Consider the following 6000-nt stretch of genomic DNA (forward strand, 5'->3'; position numbering starts at 1 on the left):
TAGGTAACAGTTAACCATTTATATGTGTATTAATAGGCTCTCTAGATAAAATTGTCAATTTATGTAAGTGAAAAATATGGAAGCTAATATTTTTTGTACTTAATTCTTATATGGATGATGTCCATGCAATCTAACAAGTAGATCTTGTACCATTTAATGCAAAAGCTAACAACTTGTGTAAATTTTTTATAAAAACCTTATTATTTTGTGTGGCGATATGAAAATAATAGCTTATTTTTGAAACGTGGATAACCTAGTTTGCCACGACAACATTGGGAATTTCGTATTTGCTTGCACTTGCATTCGCCACACCCGATGTTCCGTTAGTAGTGGCAACTCCAGCAACCTTGGGCACTCCCGTATCTTCAGTAATACCCATTCTTTGACTGGTTGCGGTGGCTCTCATGGTCTTTCCACCTCGTTACATTAGAGCCATCGTTCGCAAGTGGATTCGAGAGATACAAAAAAAGGAATGAATTTGGGATGGGAGAGTGTAAGAGAAAATGACTTAGTTGAAGATCGAGACAAGGGGGGAGGTTGAGCTAACTCTCTCCCTCGCAGCCTCTTGAGGTAACTCCTCTCTCTCTCTCTCTCTTTCTCTCTCTCTCTCTCTCTCTCTCTCTTTTGGAGGGGTCTCCTTCAACCTCCCTCTCACAGCCTCTTGGGGTCTCCTTGTGCCTCCCTAAACTACTCCCTATGCCTCTTATTTATACCTAAATTAGAGAATAAGGGTTGTCGCTAAGAAGAAGAGCTCTTTATGGAGGGGATCTTGGCAAAAACAGTAATCTGAAACTTCTAAGATGTAATCTGATGCTCAAATCACAAATCTGATAGTTCCATTAGCTTTGAAAGGGAGGTAAAGCCACAACACATGTGTTCAGAAATCCTCCAAATCACTCATTCTTCTTCTCCCTATTTAGAGTATTCTTTGTTGCTTATAAATTGCAATCGCGACACGCACGATTTTGCCAATTCTTCTTTTTTGCATCAAATCTCCAAAACTGGCTGAAAAAGCCACTTGTTTTTTTTACATGACATCGTGTTCTAGAAGTTTCCATAGCTTTTTAGGATATTTATAATAAATAATATCCAAAATATCAAAAATATGCTAGTTTTGTTCAAAAATCTAGTATTTTTAGACCATCCATACTATACACATTGACATTAATGACTAATATGGCTCTTAACTGTCGTTCACGTGGTAACTTTTATGATGGGTGGCTATAGTCCTTGTCAATCTGGAAAAAAATGTTGGGTTACGATCCTTGGATTTTTTAAAAAATTGTTAGTTAGTTAGTAACGTTAGTTAGTTTTTTACTTTAGTTAGTATTTAGTTAGTAACCTTACTAACTTACTAATTGACTAACTAACTTTCGAACTAACCAATTAACTTTTAATTGTGTGGAAGTATTACATCCTCTTTCCCTTAGAGAAATCAAGATGTCCTCATCTCGAGAGAAACTGTGGGTTTTGTTGATAAAGAATATTCTCATCTATCCATGTCACATCTTCTTTAGGATAATCCTTCCATTAGACAAGGTATTCTCTAAGGGTTCTACTCCTCAAATTTCTCTCCCTTATATAATTACTCTATCAGGTTGTAGCTCAAGGTTTCCTTGGCTAGGTATTACAACTTGTTGATCATCAAAGATATGGTTAGGGGTAGCTATGTATGCTTTCAATAAGCTAACACGAAATACATTGTGGATATTTATATTCTCAAAGAGTTGTATCTTGTAAGCGCTTGGTCGTAAGCACTTGAGAACCTTATGAGGTCTATAATATCTTGGACTTAGCTTCTTAAATTCTCCTAAAGACAAAGAACTCTTCTTTGGATGGACACAGATGAAGACCTTGTCTCCCTCTTTGAAGATTCATTCTTGCCTTTTTAGATCAGCATCGCCTTTTGTCGGTCCTTGGCAACTTGAATATCCTATTTGCTAATCTTGATTTAATAATCAATTTCTTCTAACATTTTTCTCGAAGCTTCTACCCTTAGAGCAAGATCAGAAAAATTAAGTGGCATACGGCAAGCTTGATCATATAGTGCCTGAAATGGAGTCATCTGAATACTTCGATGATAGGAGGCATTATAAGCAAATTCCACTAAGGGTAGATATTGAATCCACCTTTTAGGTTCCTTGCTGCAATATGCATGCAGAATATCCTCAATTACTTGATTACCTCGTTATGTTTGCCCATCAATTCTTGTGGATGATAACTAGTGCTACAATAAAGTTGGGTCCCAACCAATCACTTCAAATAAACTCTTCCAAAAATGTGATGTAAAAAGAGAATCGCGATGTGATTGATGATCCTTTTAGGTAACCCATGTGACCAAAAATATCTTTTACATAAATATTGCATTATCTGAAGCTTTATAATTAGTTTTTGTTGGAATAAGATAAGCGACCTTTGTTAGCATGTCTACTATTACCATTATTGAGTTATATCATCCTTTCACAGAAGGTAACCCAACTACAAAGTCCATGCTAATAAACTCCCATTTCATCAGGGGAATGTCAAGTGGCTAGAGTTTCCGTGGTAACTTGACACGTTTAGATTTTACCCTTTGGCAATTTAGACATTTAGTGACATACTTAAGTACATCACCCTTGAGTCTTTGCCAATAATAGCTTTTTCTAACAGCATTAAGAGTTTTTGCATACTCTGTGTGTCTTAAAAAAGGAGAGCCATGTGCTTCCCAAAGTATCCTTCTCTTGAGAGTCTGACTTGAAGGAATGCATAGTCTCATTCTGAAATAAGCAAGTCCTTTGTCTTCATCTGTAGAGAATTCTTAATTACTTAGTCTTGAGTTTGGGATCTTGTTCCTTATTCTGAACTTCCCAAAATAATTGTTGATAGTCTAGGTCCTTATTTGCTTCATCCTTAGTCATCTCAATGATAGGATTAGTTGGTATTGATAACATTGTAGCCAGAGTTTTTGCCCTAGATGGTTCTTCAACGACATAGTTTCTTATGAATATCCTATACCATCTTATTAGACCTAGAAAACTTCTCACTTCCTTGATAGTGGCTGGGGGTGGCCAATCTTGAACATCTTTGACCTTGGTAGGATCTACTAATATAACTTCAGCGAAAACTATGAATCCCAAGTACTCAATCTTCCTTTTGAAGAAGGCATACTTCTTCTTCTTGGCATATAACTTTTGTATTCTCATTGTCACCAAGACAATGCGAAGATGTGGTTCATGATCTTCTTCCTCCTTAGAATAAGTTAGGACATCATCAAAGAATACAAGAACAAAGTCATCGAGATGAGGTCTGAAAATGTCCTGCATGAACATGTTAAAGGTAGCTGGGGCATTTGTCAACCCAAATGACATCACAATGAATTCGAAATGATTGTATCTTGTGTTGAAGGCGATTTTAGAAATATCTTCATCCTTGATTCTGATTTGATAATATCTCAATCTTAGAAAATATCCTTGCTTCTTGTAGATGATCAAGAAGCTTATCTATCCTCGGGATTGGGTACTTATTCTTTATTGTTACCTGGTTTATCCCTCAATAGTTGATACAAAGACGAAGAGTTCTATCTTTCTTCTTTTGGAATAATACTGGGACTCCCCATGATGAGCTACTTGGTCGAATATACCCTTGTTCTAGCAATTGCTTGAGTTGCTCTTTTAGTTCAATGGCTTCAAGAATAGCATTTTGTAAGGTCTCTTTGCCACCACTGGAGTGGCTCCTGGAACAAGTTTGATCTTATGATCGACTTCTCTTTTCGAATGTAACTTAGTTAGCTCTTTAGGAAATACGTCAGCATATTCTTTTAACCAGGATGATTCTTCTTCTATCTGACCATCTTGATTTACCTTAATAAGCTTGATCAAATAAATAGGTAATTCTTTCTTCAAGCCTTTCACAATTCGAGAAGCTTTTGCTAATTGAACTTCAGGTTTCCCTATTTCACCTTGTGTAGTTGCTATTTCACCGTTCAAATCTTGAAATATGACTTGACCTTTTCCACAATGGATATGAGCATCATTGGAAATCAGCCAATCCATTTCCAGTCAACATTCATAAGATCCTAAGTTCATTACTCTGAACCTCATACTTGAAAGGTTTTCTCCTAGGTTAAACTCTACCTTGGCAGTTTGCTATGTAGAAAGTACTTCCTTTCCATTTGCTAATTCCGCAAGCAGTTTTAATGCATTTACTGTATCTATTCCTAACTTCTTAGCACACTTGGGTGAAATAAATGTGTGTACTTCCACAGTTAATCAAAACTTTAAATGATTTACTTCGGTGAATAGTTAGTATCTGTATTATCGAATATTGACGATTTGGGTCCTTCTTGTGGAATGCAACATGAACAGTTGCTTTTTCAATATCTTCTTCCATAGTAGGGTTTTCCTCCCTATTAGTCTCTTATAGGGTAATATTTGACGTTCTTCCTCTTGCCATAGCTACTTGACCACGACCTTGGGCAGCTTTCCACCTTGACCTTAAAATTGGCCTTGGGGATGGTTTCCACCAAGCTTTGGACAATCTCTCCTGAAATGTCCTGGCTCATTACAGTGAGAGCACCTAAGATCATTCCTATTTCCCTAGATAGAAACAAAATTTCCAACTGCATTGAATTTTACCTTTTTCTTTTAACCTTGGTAAAATTGGCCTTGGGTTCTTTTGCTTGACCTTTGAATCCTCCTTTGTTCTGGTTATTGTAGCTCCAAAACTTATTATTTTTAGGCTTTGAATGTACTTCCTGCACAATAGGAGCAACTCAAATCAAAGCATCTTGAAGGTCTATTGGGCGCATTGATTCCAAATGAATCTATTGGACACTTGTTGAGCAGTATCCAGGGAGGGTGCATTTTTAAGAAGTGAAACAAATTAGAGTAATACACTTCTAGGGTCAGTCCCATTTGCTTCAAATTAAAAAACTCATTCAACTTCTCGGTGCGATAAGCTGGAGGTAAATATCTACCTCTTACAACTTCTTTCAGCAAATCCCAAGTAATGGTACTTTCAGGGACACCTTGATCTCGGCACCACTACTTCCACTAGAGTCGAGCTTTGCCAATTAATTTTAGCTTGGCTATCATTGCTTGGTTAGCTAGGACAGTTCCAACAACCGTAAAATAATCTTCCATGGATTTGATCCAAATTTCTGCATCGGCTTCCACATTCTCACCTTTCCTATCAAATTTCGAAGGTTTGACTTGCTTCAAAAGATTCTTCTTCTCTTGGGCGTCATTTGGAAATTATTGTGGATACAAAAGTTTCAAAAATTCCCAAGTTAAACATTATGAAATTTATATAGCATTCATATTAGAGTTTGATGCTCAAATTATTTCTCATTTAATTTATTGAAACTATTTTCAAATAAAACTCTCTTTCCATTACTAAAGTTAAGTTGCAATGTCAGAGGTTCCAAGGGAAAATAAGGTTCCATTATTTCTCTAATTGATAAAGTCTTAATCAATCTTTATTATACAATAGATTTACAAGGTAATCAGATAGGTCATAGGTTCATCTTATTTTTTTCAGAAAAGGATTCCCTACTAAAATCTAAGCATGACATTCTGATACATCTTTTATGAAGTAGCTCGGATTCTGAGAGTAGATATCTAGGAATCTATATTTTTTTGGGAGTTCAAGAAATCCATTCTTTTTGTAATTGCGGCAGCTAGACCATAACTTCCTCATAGATATGTTGTTTAGCTTGATATTCTTGCCTCTAGTATATAGGGTTGAGTTTACACTCGCTTCATAAAATAGATAGATCTCAACAACTTTAAGATCTTCCATCCATTTTACCCTTTTCAGATTATTCTGAAGATAAGCTAGATGGCTTGCATTAATATAGTAGTATCCTCTACTAATCATCCAGTGTCTTTCACGATATAGAGGTGAGGGGTTATATAATTGATCTAGTATCCGTATCATCTGATTTCTCTAGGCAAAACCGGATGAATGTGTAGCTGACATAAACATTACTTGGAAGATCAAGAATCGTTTTCAAGATTCGTT

Source organism: Lygodium microphyllum, chromosome 4, assembly GCF_053477565.2.
Source record: "Lygodium microphyllum isolate KBCC chromosome 4, Lygodium_microphyllum_v1.1.10, whole genome shotgun sequence".
Lineage (NCBI taxonomy): Eukaryota > Viridiplantae > Streptophyta > Polypodiopsida > Schizaeales > Lygodiaceae > Lygodium > Lygodium microphyllum.